The sequence below is a fragment of the Gymnodraco acuticeps genome, unplaced genomic scaffold, assembly GCF_902827175.1.
Source record: "Gymnodraco acuticeps unplaced genomic scaffold, fGymAcu1.1, whole genome shotgun sequence".
Taxonomy (NCBI): domain Eukaryota; kingdom Metazoa; phylum Chordata; class Actinopteri; order Perciformes; family Bathydraconidae; genus Gymnodraco; species Gymnodraco acuticeps.
The window spans coordinates 673,571-689,505 of record NW_022990313.1 but is presented as its reverse complement, the minus strand read 5'-3'; positions in this window follow the sequence as shown (position 1 = coordinate 689,505).

Genomic DNA, 15,935 nt, shown 5'->3' with positions numbered 1-15,935 from the left:
CGTAATTTCCCCCAAAAAGTGGGGGGTTAAAAAAAGCCCAGAACATTTTTAAAGACCCCACTCATCCTCACCATGCTCTGTTCTCCCTGCTGCCCTCCGGCAAGAGGTTCCGCAGCATTAAGAGCAGAACAGTCAGATTCTGCAATAGCTTTTCCCCCCATGCCATCAGACTGCTGAACAGCAAGTAGACCAGTAACATAAAGATTACATTACGCTGTGTAAAGAGCACATATATTTTATATAGTATGTCTATTTTATTTATATGTATAGTAAGTCTTTATATTTTAAACACACACTTTATCTTTAATTTTCTCAGCACCACGTCACTATTATTTATTTATATGAACAATTTTAGCAAGTTTTTATATTGTCCTGTTCCTGTAAGCCAGTACAACGCAATTTCGTTTTAATAGTACACTCTGTGTCTTGTTGAAATGACAATAAAGTGTGTCTAAGTCTATGTGTTTGGTTCTTTTAGCAGAGAGGACAGTAAAGGACACATGGAGAGATGGGATTGAAGGGATAGATTGAGGACGATGAAACATTTTCTTTATATTAAAAGTTTGATTATCTGTTGTTTGTCTTAAACCTTCGACCTAAGCCATATTACATTTTCTATTTCTTTTTACCTGTTTTTGGTTCGTCTGGTCATATTTTGAATCATTTGTTATATGACCATAAATAAAAGAAGAATAAAAAACGAAGTGGAAATTTAATCTCACATTATTTTTATTTTAATCACACAAACATTAATTCTGAAAATGTTTGACTTTATGAAATGGTTATCTCCAGAGTTGGCTATCGGCCCCTATATTAAACAATTAAGAAAGTAAGACAGCTTTTCCTTATACATATTTTAGTATTTTTCTTTCTGGCAGAATGTATCTTTATGGCCACTGCATTTTTGCCTGTATTTTTTATCACCATAGTCCCTAAATGTTTGTAGAAATGCAGGAAATGGGATTCATATCAAGAAAGGTGTAAAGGAATATTTTAGTCTGATGCTTAGCTGACCTGAGAAAACTTCACATGAGTGACTACTCTTTCTCATGTGTGGGGGGAAGGGTTTACTACCCGCTCAGACAGAGTTTCTTTGTCTGTTCATCTGTAATCGATTGGGGTAAAGGCCCGCGTTTCTGGGCTCCGCCCCTTCTCAGAGACCAGGTTCGAGCGCTTCCGTCTTTGTGTGGGCAGAGTTAATTTTGGCAGCTTGCATTGAACAGTGCGAGTTGCTTTGTTAATCCTCCGGCCGTTTGTCTCTCAATAAATATCAGTGTATTGACAGGCGAATCCAGTTTCCCTCATTTCATGATTGGCTCAACATTGCTGCAAAGAAGTTTTTACTTCACAATTGGCGTCGCGAACAGTTACCAACAGATCGTCGAGCTGGTGAGTGTAATTTCAAATCTATATTTTGACATTGCCTCGCCAGACTCTGTGATTGACGGTATAAAAATTACCTGTGGAACAGATAGATGCAATATTTTTGGTTTCCTCTGTGTGTGCACGGCAAATATTCGGAGAGACCTTAAAGAGGGCATCAGTAATGTGGAACTTCTGTTTAAAAGCAATGTAAAGATTTGTACTGAAACGAATCGCCGAATTCTGGAGATTTCAACGGTTTAACTAGTTAAATCAACTCGCCTCGAAATCTCCCTGTTGCTGCTGCAAGGAGGGTGTGGGTAATTCCCCTCCCCCCTGTGGAGAGCAGCACACGAGGAGAAACAAAGCACAGTGTCATATTTCTTAAATCGCACCATTATGAGTTTTGGAACTAAACATAACTCTTATTAGGATGATACGAAATATTACGTCACGCTGTGTTTCATAAACTGAGGGGTTGTTGAATTTGGCTGTTGTTAAAATAAAGGGTACTGAATTCATTAAAAGTCTCTGCTCTCCGGATCGGGGAGGGCAGAGCACCACTAAATTAGCATAGTGGTTGTTGATTGAGAATAATGTTGTTATTACTCTTCAGCAGATTCCGTTCTTAGCACTTGTACAAGTATATATGAGTAAGAAGGCACTCATATTAAACAGATATTTCCCTACCCCCGCTGAAGTTTCCCTAATTCGGATTAAATTAAGCTGGATGAGTTTAGCTGTCACCTGATATTTGTTGCGGGTTCATGTTTGTTTGTATAATTGTTTCGTGTTTGTTTGTCTACCCGCCGTCTTGTGCATGCTTTGTAACAACTAATAATGAATCAGTCCACAGCCAAGGTAAAATGAACTAAACTTTAGTTATCTCATCAAAAGTAAATGACAAGAACAAGACTTAGACATAATGATGATTGAACCCTTTTGCACTGTTTCTGCAAAATGAAAACTTTGTCATTATCTATTTCCAACTGGTCAGTGGAATTGGATAATTGATATAAGTTGAAGTTCAATTACAGTTTTTAAATATAGTTCAACATTCTTTATTAAACTGTTTCAAATTATTTCTAGTCATAATCCCCTCCTTTCTCTGCCCTGCTTGATGCTGCAGAAGGAAAAGAAAAAAAACGCAAGACACGGGGTCAGAGACAGGCGTGACCTCTGGAAGGAAAAGATAATCTGAAGCAGACCACAGCACGGTGCGTTGGGGGTTTTATGGCCTGAGCACAAAGGAACATCTCATTTCAGCAGTCAGTTTTTTTTTTTGGCAGAACTTTTGAGCACTTTGAAAATGTATTTTCATGCCTCTGTGCAAGGCTTAGTCTTTCTATCTGTACAGCCACTGGTGTAAAGTAACTAAGTTCATAAACTCAACAAGTACTATACTTGGGCACAATTTTGAGATACTGGTACTTTATTTGAGTATTTAAAATGTTTTGCTACTTTATTTTTCTACTCCACTACAGTTCAGTGGTACATGGTGTATTTCTACTCCACTACATGTATCTAATACCTTTAGTTACTTTCAGATGTGGATGAATGATGTGAAATCTAATCAAGTGTTGAATCAGACTTTAGTTCCACCTGGAGTAAATCCACCAGCTACCCTGCAGTACACAAAGTCATTCAAACTAGCTGCACCTTTACCAGCTTTGAGAACACTTTCATGATCAATCATTATAAAACATATCATATATAGTATTCTGAAATAAACCAATCTGCACAGTGACTACTTTTACTGTCGCTATTTTCACTATATTTTGATGACAATACTTTTATACTTTTACTTGAGTAACATTTTGAATGCAGTACTTTTACTGTCACTTAGTATTCCTACACTCTGGTACTTCTACTTTTACTCAAGAACAAGATCTGAGTACCTAAGACACACAGAATAATGGGGTGATTCAAAGTAATTCTAAGTAATTCACACAGCCTCTTCCCTATGGGAGGAGCAGCAGTTTCAGCTTCATTTAAATATGTCGTGTAGTAATAGATGGATTTATTTTTTTCCTCTCAAGAGAGAATGTGTATTTTATGTTAGTATTTCAAAAAATCTCCTGGGGGAGAATCCCCCCAGACCCCAAGCGGGGGTTGGGTTTTCAGCATGTCAACACTTTCACTTGTGAGGAAATGGCAGGATTGGCTCCAGGTCGCCCTTTTTATTTACTACAAGATTACCCAACACAAATATTGCAAATACTCGGGAGCCGATAAGTCAATAAGTTGCTTATCGCGACAGGCACACAATAAAACAGTGGAAACAAACATGTGTTTGACTTTCATTAGTAAATGAAACTGTGTGCCCTTTATAGTCTGTGTCCAATATTGTGTATTTGTATATATATATATTATATATATATATCCTAAATATATGCTAAGGTCCCGCTACTGACACGATAGCAGTCACTTCGTGCGCATGTGTGTAATTAAACCCATGATATCAAAATCTCACTCCAGCCAGGTACCCAAAGTTAGCAACCCTGTCCATATCCCAATAATATTTTATTGAATCACACAAACGACCTATTTTGGATTCAAAACGGCAAATTTCCCCAAAAGATGACAAGTTTGGATCCCTGCTTGTTATCGTTTTCATCACAGAGCTGGGAAAATGGTGTATTGATTACTGATCTGTGCAAGTCCAATTTGTTAACTGACTTTAGTTCTAATGTTAATGTTCATTTGATTTCAACCCATAAGTAATTATTTAAATTAACTCAACATTCCACATGATGGATTAGTGTTCCACATTTTTCCCACTAATTTGTTTATGATTAGGCCAATGGTAAAGAGAGACATTGATGACCCTGTGTCCTTTTTGTTAGCACGTGGTTCCATTTTGTCTAATGGCGTTGGACAGCTTCACTAAGAGTCACCCAGCTCTACCCTGCTACAGTCCGGCTGAGTGCAGTCACAGCGATGCTATGGCTGCTCTTCATGACATTAATGGTTTGGTCCGAGAATGGGCACCATTTCCTGCACCCAGAGAGAATGACGCTCCTCACACTGAACAATACAGCCGTTGATACTGTCTCACGTGGGTCTGCTCCCCCCCACCGAGCCATGAACTGAAAGCTTGACGTCTGCTCTGAACACTTGGAACTGTCACACCAGCACCAACCCTTGGGTCAGTTAGATGAGACTAACGGCTTCACTTAGGGCAGTGTTTCTCAAACTTTTTCATACCAAGGACCACTTAACCAATAAAAAAACACTCGCGGACCACCTAACTCCACAAATATCCCAAAACACATTGTTTTTCTAGAACAGATTATAAATCGCCTGAAAATGGTACAAACAAGTGGCGACATGTGTGACGAAGGGGTTGCCCTGGGCTTTATCATGCAAAAGAAAGTGAAACTTAACCTCGTTCCATTGCGGAGATATTTCCACGAGAGTGCGGAAAACTTAAATGTATTTATTTATTTAAAATGTGAAATGTTACCAATATACTCACGGACCACTAGGGGGCACTCACGGACCACTAGGGGGTGCTCACGGACCACCAGTGGTCCGCGGACCACACTTTGAGAAGCACTGACTTAGGGCATATGGGTCAGAAATATGACTCTCGTTACCACGGAGTGGGTTGTATGTTTTTTTAAGGCTATTCATACTGCTATGCAGAGTGAAGAGCCCCTACTATTTTAAAAATAGGCCTAATGTCAGGGGCCTTTTACTGTCTACTTCTGCATGTATTCACATTATATGGACAATGTTTCCACCTGTTGAAACTAGAGGCTGCACGGAACTCAGGCTACAATACAACCATTTTGTTCTGCTCTAACGATTAAATATCTAGATTCTACATCAAAATAGTTTGTTTATTGTTTCCAATGATAACGTCACCTTAAGTGGAGGAATGCAAACCTGTTTTAAAATGTAAGGTTTTGAATTTTTTTGACATTTCTCAGTAATGACACCCTCAGACGCCCACTATCATTTATGCCAGTGGTTCCCAAACTTTTGGTGCCCAAGGCACACCAAAGGACAAGTAAACAATTTTTTTTTTTAAATCTCAAGGCACACCTATTGTGAAAAAATAGCCCTTATAACACGTGTTATCACTCATATCATGTAAAGTATTTGTAAATGTGCATAATTATTTACTAATGCCAAATAAAATGTGACAAAGACAACTATATTACGAAATATTTCCAAAATTAATTTGAAACTTTATCAAATTAGGCTTCATCAAAGCAGCAACACACTCATTTACACCAGACAGGTCACAAAATAGAAAATGAGGCAAAGGAAACTCAGCAGAAATTCAGCACAGAACTGTCAATGCAAGGAAGCTGCATTGTCCATGGTCCTGAACTACAAATTATAAATTATAAATGTATTACTTTAAAAATGTAATATATCACACTACTTCGTTACTATCTACATAAAGTAACTCGTTACTTTACTCGTTACTTTACTCGCCGAGCACGTACAAACTGCGCATGCGTGAGTGGCAATAACTTTCCTTACCAGCAGGCGGCGGTAGTCAAGCCCCCAGGAAGTGCGCCGGACTCAGATGAAAATATTCGTGCTGGCCAAACGGCGCTACTACACTTCCGGTTTGGTTGCCAGGCCCGGAAACACTTTTTCCCATTGACTTACATGGGGAAAGAGTGGTCTGTAACTCATTGGATAATTTTTTTAACTAAATAAACTACCCAGTATGAACACTTGTATAGCCCTTATTAAAAACATCCGTTCCTCAAGTTGTAAAAATTTGCTAATAACGTTATTCTGAGAGTTATTTCCCTCTGCATTATGAACGCGCATCTAATCCACGGGACCGCGCCGCCCGGCACGTTCATGTTACGTGTCCCGACCAATCAGAGCACACTGTACTCACAGGGAGGGTGGGGCTGGAGCTATTGGAGCTACAACGAGCCGTTAAAGGCAGAGAGTGAAATTCAGTGAATACACGTAGTTTACAGAGATACTGTATGAGGAACCAATGTGAGTTGCGTTTATCTTTACCCATGGATGCACAATGGGAACGGATCCATATCGTCTTACTGCCATCCCACGGAGCTGTAATAATGGATATATTGCACATGTTTGCTGTAATTCATTGTCATACTACATGGGCTGTATGATTAAATCTTGTACCGTAAATGTTGTATTAAATAGAGTTAATATTACCGATATCACTAGATCATTACTAGCTAGCCGCTAGCTGCTAACTGCCGCCTCGGTCATATCAAATCCATGATAACAACAATCCATTACCATGCTGTCATGAACGCGCGGTGCTGTTACGTGTACGCAAATTGACGTGCTTGATGTGAACGAGCATTTTGGTTAAAGTTGCGCATGCTCTATGAGTGCACATATGGGTACTTCTCAGGCATGCTGGGTAATCTGTGACGTTTCACTCTCTCAAAAGTTGGGCCATTTTATCATCATGCGCTAATGAGCAGCTCTCATAGGGATGAATGAGGCCCCGCCTCCCACGCTGTATCTAGTTCTTATTGTGCATCCATGGCGGTAGTGTGTATTTGTCATTCAAAACAGGCAACAACCGGAAGACAGAGAAGAAGAACAGACTGCGTGATATAAACAAACAACTAATAGCTGTGCGTTAGCTTCACCTTAGCATGTGTTCTTTGCAGGTGCTTGTTGAGGTTTGACCACGTGGTGTTTCCAGCAGTGGATAACAGCTTCTGGCCTGGACACAGTTTGCACCTCACCGTCACATTCCTGTCTATTCTTTGGACGAACTCAAAATAATGGGCATACCTCCACCCCTCGAGAGTTATCGCTGACTCAGCCATGTTTATGCAGCACTGCACGTGGAGATGTGGACGCGCAAGTCGCGCAGATTACGTACATATAAACCTACAAAGTACTAATATAGTAAATTTTTTAAAAAAAAGTTATTTTTTATTTTTGTGTAGTTGTATATTGCAATAATAACGTATGGTTGTCACAAAATCCCACGGCACACCCGGACTTGCCTCACGGCACACCAGTGTGCCGCGGCACACCGTTTGGTAACGGTGGTAACTCAGATGCTTACATGGACTTGTATGTTTTTACTTCATATCTAACAGAAGTAAGAGAGAAAGAGATGAGAGTGAGATGAAGAAGAGAGAGGGATGAGAAAGAGATGGGGAAGTGAGTAAAGGGAGATGAGAGTGAGATGAAGAAGAGAGAGGGATGAGAAAGAGATGGGGAAGTGAGTAAAGGGAGATGAGAGTGAGATGAAGAAGAGAGAGGGATGAGAAAGAGATGGGAAAGTGAGTAAAGAGGGATAGGAAGAAGAGAGAGGGATGAGAAAGAGACAATAGAAAGAGATGGGGAAGTGAGTAAAGAGGGATAGGAAGGAGGAGAGATATTTGCGAGTTGCATATTGACTCTGAGTTTTCTCGATTAATAGCTTATATAGACAATACCATGCTTAAATAGACTCCTAAGTTATTATTTCATATGTGACAATATGTAAGAAAAGAGAGGGAAGAGTCAAATTATATTGAGAAATTGAGCAATTGATTTCATATTGGAACATTCATTTCTCAAACCTATGTTTTATGGAAGAGGAAATGTACTTCTGATAAACTAATCCTTTATCAAATGGTAAATGGTGAATTAATATAACATTTAGAATCATTGAGAAAGGGTTATTCCACAGGGACTAGCTCACATTTAACTTAAAATAAAATTTCTCTGCTTTGGACTGATGAGTATATGATTCTTGCATGTTAAATGACTAACACAAACCTTACATTTATAATGTGTCAGGAAGGCTCCCAAATCATTCTGAGGGGGCCTATCCTATTTTTGTAATTGAATGATAATGTGCTAATCCATTACCTTGAGTTGTCTGCACTCAGGAAAACATCCCTATCAAGTGTTAACCCAATAACTAGGACAGCTCTGAAGGCCAAGGGTCAGAGAGAGAGGATCACACTCTCCGGCTGCAGAGAGCACCCCCATCCACGGGCAAGGAGGCACGAGGTCGATCGAGATGAGAGGATTCTAATCTTCAACTTTCTGATGAGATGGGATGCTTCTTCATCTTTCTGCTCGGGGGGGGGGGGGGGGGGCCCAAACAGACAACTCTGCAGGACGAGCGATGGTTTCAGAGGCTTCATACAAGGTTCCATGTTTCTTGGAGGAGCAGATGTTTTCATAACCTCTCCCATCACGGGGGGGGGCATCTGGATGTGCCACTTGGAATAGGCAGGTGCACTGCTCTCAAGCAGATAGCAGAAAGAATACAGGCAGATGAGCCTCTGTTTCACTGGGAGATCATAAAGTGCTCACTGAATTGAGCCACAAAAGCAGAGCAATTGGGGGGGATTGAGATATGGCGCTCTGATGAAGAAGAGTTTTGAGCCAATCAGCACCTCAGTGCTAATCTACAGATAATTGAGTTATGGCGCTCTGATGAAGAAGAGTTTTGAGCCAATCAGCACCTCAGTGCTAATCTACAGTATCAGGATGCCTTTACACACCACACATTCTGTGTCATAAAGAGAGGAAAACATGTTCTTCTAGCTCTGATACAAAGATAACATTTGAATTGAATGATCAGATGATTACAGATGTACAATTAATGATTGTTTTTGTATTCCCAATGAACAGATATGTGTTAAATAGTGGTGATAAATATATTTTGTCAGATCAGATTACACTTTCACACTAAACTAATTAATTAATTGATATTTTCAGATTTATAAGGTATTGAACAATAAGATATTTCTAATATTATAACAGACAATGTTACTATCCTTAATCATTACCAGGTAAGAACAGATGTTTTGATATTGATTACAGTTGATGCTCTGAATAAAGAACAGATGTTTTGATTTTTCAGGTTGTTATACAATAAAATGTTTGATTCTTCCTTTTCAGAATTGTTTAGTTTTCCCTTCAGATTTTGAAATGACATAATGATTGATAGTTGAAGTAATGTAATTAATTAAATATCATGCCTTACTCTTGAATAAAGCGTAATGAAGTAAACGTAAAGTAATGTTAAAGATTGAGGACACTGTAACTTTACAGATTACAGATTGATCGATTCATCACTGTGAATGTATACCTTAAACTAGGAACCTTAGCTGGATCTCTCATGATTCTGATTTATACCTCAATTGGATTTATTATAAATCCTAAATTCTAATTGTGTTTTAATAAGTTATTGCCTTGAAGTAAATCTTTGAGATGTAAGCTGATTTAGAATTTGTGTTTGATGAATGAGATTAACTGAGTGATAAATGATAAAAGATCTTATTTTTGAAACATATATTTTGCTATAATATTGTTGTATTTCACGTGTTTATTATTGTGCTTTTTGACAAATGATGCCAAACACTGAAGAGAGATGATTTTTATTATGATTGACTGTGTTCAATCATGGTGATTGAAGTGTTTTCAATCTTGTTCTACTTTTGATGTAATTAATGTGAGTGAGCCCACACAACTCTGAAGACGCTTATTGATTTAAGTATTGACTGACATATTCTTAGACTAATGTTAATTGATTATCATAAATTGATAAAAGGGTGGATCTGTAAAGGAAAATGTTAGTTGATGCTTAGCTGACCTGAGAAAACTTCACATGAGTGACTACTCTTTCTCATGTGTGGGGGGAAGGGTTTACTACCCGCTCAGACAGAGTTTCTTTGTCTGTTCATCTGTAATCGATTGGGGTAAAGGCCCGCGTTTCTGGGCTCCGCCCCTTCTCAGAGACCAGGTTCGAGCGCTTCCGTCTTTGTGTGGGCAGAGTTAATTTTGGCAGCTTGCATTGAACAGTGCGAGTTGCTTTGTTAATCCTCCGGCCGTTTGTCTCTCAATAAATATCAGTGTATTGACAGGCGAATCCAGTTTCCCTCATTTCATGATTGGCTCAACATTGCTGCAAAGAAGTTTTTACTTCACAAAAGGTTTCATTGCGGAGAGCCCCCAGACCCCCTGTTTTGTGTAACTTCTCAAACCAAAGTTACACCCCTGCTTGCATGTATGAGATCATTAAGTGCCTTGTAACTTCTTTTTTTACAGTTTCACTCTGTTTGAATGTTAATAAAGGAGCATGGCTGCTCATTCCCTGGCTCTCAAAAGAGTTTGGCTGGCTGTTTAATCTATGTTCGCACTGAGACAGTACAACACATAGAGAGAACAGTGCACCTATTGTGTAAGTACATACAAGCAGGTCACACAGTATGATCTGTTAAAAAGACACGTTTTATTAAAAAGTTTTCAGGCTGCATTATGTGTTCTCAGCCTTGGAAAACTTGACATGTTTTGGGATGTGTGTGAACCTCTCTTTAGTGGTTCATTAATAAAAACAGATATTTCAACGTCTGCCTACTTTGTTCATGGACTGTTGAGGTTCATTTCAGTTGTGTGCAATAATGTATTTACAAAGTGTGAAGAGGAGGCAACTTCAGAGTAGGGAACCTGTTCAGGTCAATTAGAGTCAAATTATGAGTTCGAAATTTCAACTTCAGTAGCACGTAGATACACCAAACCTTCCAGTTATATTCCTATCAATATTATGAAGGCTTTTACAGAAGGGTTTGTTCATATATCATCCATAGCCTGAATTATACGACATTGTATACCTAAAAACATGGTGAAAATGGATATTTTAGTGCTGTTGACAGTATTTTCTGATTTATGGAGTGATAAAAAGAGATATCCAATATCCCTTCTGTAAAAGCCTTAGATGATAATATGACTACAAAATGAAACAAGAATTTTGAACCTGGCTTTATCCAAAGTTCAGATTTCGATTCCTGAAATTTGTTAAAATATGTGCATATTTAATGAGATAATGGGTCATTTGCATATTTAAACATCCTATTTCAGAAAACTTGTAATACAAAAAACAATTGCCTTATTGTAAGTAATGAACTGGGGAAATGTCTAGCTGATATCTTTAAGTTAGAAAAAGTACCCTATTCACCTGAGGTGTCTCGCTTTAATTAACCTGTTAAGCAAATGTTGCCCCGCGGGTAGGTAGCAAAACACCTAATCACCTTTGCTGTTATTCTGATCAAAAGTCGTGTTCAATGGCATTAAAATGAGAAAAAAACGCGGCTGAAGGTTAATCCATAAGTTATAGTCACTTTGAAACAATTATTGATAATCCATAATTCCATTTTTATGCAAAAATCGGAGAAGAAAAATTAGCTGATAATGGTAGCCACCAGAGGTTAGCGCAGCTTCCGGTTTGTCTACGCATGTCTCTCTCACTCCTTATTTGGTAACCTGTGTGTGTATGTGGAACTTTCCCTCGATTCTATTGGCTCTGACGGTTAGAAAGATGTTAATCAGCAAAATCGAGCAAGGGGGGCCATAGATAAGGAAAATCCACCCAAATGACCCCAGAAGTGTTTTTCTTTGCTAAATCTCTCTAAAAAGGTCAAATGTCACTTGTTTTGCATCAATCTTGATACAGGGTACTTATTATATGTTGTACTTTGGATTCCTAAAGCTTTTAGTCTACTAACCCATCATCCAAGGTTAGTTTTCACTATAAGTAAAACATATTTTTTGGACGGACACTATAATTTACATTGTGGATGATCCAAATATTTCAGCAGTGATCGCTAGAGTTTAGTTTAGTTGTAGATGGAAAGGATTAGAGGGCAGAGCTGCACCGTTTAAAGTGAAGGCCTCAGAGAACAGTTACAGTGAGTGCTGTCTGCAGTGGAGACCGCAGAGTATTACTACTGTGATGATCTTCTGGACGTCTGAGTGAGAGAAACAGACACAGGAGGAGACTTTATGTGAGATGAACTCCACAAGAGGACAAGTTTATACGGAACACTCAGTCCATAAACCAAAAGGAGGCTGTGGGGACACATAAGGACACGCTGTAAAGTAAAAAGTTGTTAAAAGAAAACGGTTGGATTAATAGCAGCCAAACTTAAACTGTCAAATTAAAGCAAAAATATTTAAACTCTAATCAGGGTTCTTACACCTTTTCTAAAGTCAAATTCAAGCACTTTTCAAGCATCTTACAGCTGATATTTATATACACATACTTATACTCAAATGATTATTTCCCTACCTCACATTAAATCAGATGTTCTTTATGCTATAAACAACCAAATGTGTGTTTCATAATAGCATTCTACGTGAGGATGAAAAATTCAAGAAAATAAAACTATGTTTAATATTTCAAAAAATGAGTGACCCATCTGTACGTAGGCTAGGCCTCCCATATAACCTGGCTGAGCCGATATAAAACAATCAGCCAAATAACCTTTCAATACATTATTGATTACTATTTTTGTGGTACTTTTAGGTTGACAGTAAACATAAATCAGAGGTAAATGGTGTACTTTTCCTCCACTACATGTATTTAATACCTTTAGTTACTTCACAGATGTGGATGAATGATGTGAAATATAATCAAGTGTTGAATCAGACTTTAGTTCCACCTGGAGTAAATCCACAAGCTACCCTGCAGTATACAAAGTCATTCAAACTAGCTGCACCTTTACCAGCTTTGAGAACACTTTCATGATCAATCATTATAAAACATATCATATATATTATTCTGAAATGGACCAATCTGCACAATGACTACTTTAATTGTCGCTACTTTCACTATATTTTGATGAGAATACTTTTCTACTTTTACTTGAGGAACATTTTGAATGCAGTACTTTTACTGAAACAGAGTATTCCTACACTCTGGTACTTCTACTAAGTACAAGATCTGTGTACTTCAAGGTAACTAATATTTAGAAATGTGTACAATGATTTGTAGGTAATGTTGACTACTCAAGACAGCTGACTTATACACAAGGCTGCACATAACTGGTGCGCAGGTGCACATGCGCACCTCCGCCAAAAAAAGAGCACCGGGTCATTTGAAAAAAGGCGCATTTGCGCACCAACATTGAGGGAGAGAGAGAAGGGAGAAGAGAAAAGAGAGGAGAGAGAAGAGAGGAGAGAGAAGAGAGAAAGATATTTGCGAGTTGCATATGAACTCAGGGCCGGCCCGTGGCACTGGCGTTATAGATGTTCGCCTAGGGCGCCAGATCTGTGGAGGCGCTGCGCTGGCAGCTCTGGGAGGGAAAAACATTTTTTTGACCGTTGGTGCTCATCCTAATTTTCGGCCTTGATGTAGGCCTAACAATATTCATAATTAAGTAAATGTAACACTCTTTTCACCCCGGTTACACGTTTCATTTGCCCTGTACGATGGGCGCTGTAAGTGATTAAAATGGGGGATGTTGGCTTATCTGGCACCCGCAGCTCACAGCTAAAGTGCGAGTGAGCGTGGGAGAGAGGGAGGGTGCACCGGTACCGGCGCTGTTGTTATTAGAATCTGGTGCTAGCTGCTCTAACGGATATAAGAAGAAGATGTTTCTACAATAATGTGGAGGGAGAGTCCTCTCCAGTCAGACTGAGAGGCTGATACTACAGCTCAGTGAGGTAAAGGACTCTTGAGTGTTTAGATAGTTCACTTTAGTCTAAGTTCAAACGGTTTGGTCACAATTTATGTAAACATATATTTCCAAGGCACTCCTTTATAATTATTGGGATACACAGGTTTGAAATCATTCCAATGTATACTATAGGACAGTAACCAAAAATATCCTTTAAAACTGGAGATAAAAAAAATGCATAAATAAATAAATGTTAAGGTAAAATAAGATATGAATGAACAACACAAATAAAATAAGTTTCATTTGTTATTGGCTATGGTAGGTTATTGGTTATGTTCACATACTTATTTGATTACATCCACTTGTCTAACATGACAACAGAGACTTTCGACCCAAACCCAGCTGTTGACTTGTGGATGCAAGCAGCTAATCACAGACTCAACCAGAGAGAAAGTAGTAGGCCTACATCATCAGCTACCATGTCTGACAGAGAGGAAGACAGTGAGGAGAACAGTGAGGAGGGTAGTGATGACAGCTTGTAGGATTACTGGTCGTGCTACACCTCTGCATGTGTGTTCTGTGTTCACCTCAGTGTGTGTGTTCAGTGCCGTGTGTCTGGCAAATAAAGTCAAGACCCCCTCAAAAGTTACGATTTATTTCATTTTATGGATGAGCACCAAGCAACATCTCCAGGTGCTCCTGTGAGAACCAGGGCAAAAAAGTTATGTGCACCCCTGCTTATACATCTTCAAAGGAAGACTGTTCATTCTACAATTACATGATGGGATTAAAGCAAAATGTAGTTTTACTTGTATAAAACTTCAAGATTTTATATAATAGCCTGTTTTCTAAAAGTATCAAACTTAGCGACGCGGTCAAATCCTCAGTTTATAATTTATAACATACTAACAAGCTAAGGTCTAATTACGCAACCAAGTCTCACTGCATTTCGTGTTATAGTCACGAAATAAATGTAATCTATTGATTCGTGTTCGTTTTCATCTGTTTTCAAATAAACAAAGTCTTGGCTTTCAGAATATTAAACTTGATTCGGCAAATTCAGATGATAAATACAACTTTGAAGCTTTTAACGGCATAATTACAAGCAGAGAACGGAGTAACTTAACGTCACAGCAAGCACAACAACAGCCGGTGTTTCTTGCGCAAACACACACACCCTCGCGAGCTTCCCCCAGACCAGTAATACAAACGTCAATGTGACTGATTTCGATAGAGCAAGTCACATTTGGTTTAGGCACGAAACATACTACCAGTAGAAATACATTGCTTTTAAAATCGCTCTGTGTCGAATCAATAGATTATATTTCGTGACTATAACACGAAATGCCGTGAGTGCTTCATCCTCTGAACACCACCGGATGTCGACTGTAACGCACATATTAACATAGGTACGCTCCTCTGAAATGATTGTCCCCTGCAATTCCCCCTCATCGAGTTCGCTATTCAGGTTGCTAACGTTAGCTTAAACAAACGTAACATGTGTAGTGCCAGGAAAAGGGAGTCGGAGGCGGTGTATTAAGAACAGAGTTCCAATCTTTATTAGCCATTAATAACAGAGAGGTTATCGCATGAACTGCTCTGCTTGACGAGCTAGCAGGAATGGAAGCTAACGCTACAGGTGTTCCCACTAAAGGGTCCGTGTGGCAACACAATACGAGAGGTGAATTATGTCCAATAACGTGTCACCACACAAGCCCCCCCAGAATTCACGTGTAAACAAAATCCGTATGGCGGGGAGGAACAATCCGCCTGCCCCCACGAGACCTGCGCACCGGAGTCGGTACAGCGACCTCCGCCCGTGCGGCCCCTGACAGAGGAGGGACCGGAACAACAGGTCCACACTCCCTGACAGGAATCAAAGCCGGGGGTCGGCCCCGTCTTGGCGGCCGAGCCAGCACCACCGGCCGGTCCATGTCCAAGTGAGCAGCCTTCACCCGGTCAACCGAGACGTGCTCAGCCTTACCGCCCATGTCAACCACCAGGTGTTTTTCACCGTGTTCCAAAACCCGGAAAGGTCCATCGTAAGGGGGCTGCAGGGGGCCAGCTCCGCGGGAACTTGAGACCCTGGCGCACCGTGCTGAGTAGTCGGGACTGGAGCGAAAGCCTCCGCCACGTCACGCAGAAAAACTCGCTGGGCCGTGGCAGACCAGGGAGCTGATGCATTTGGGAGGAAATCCC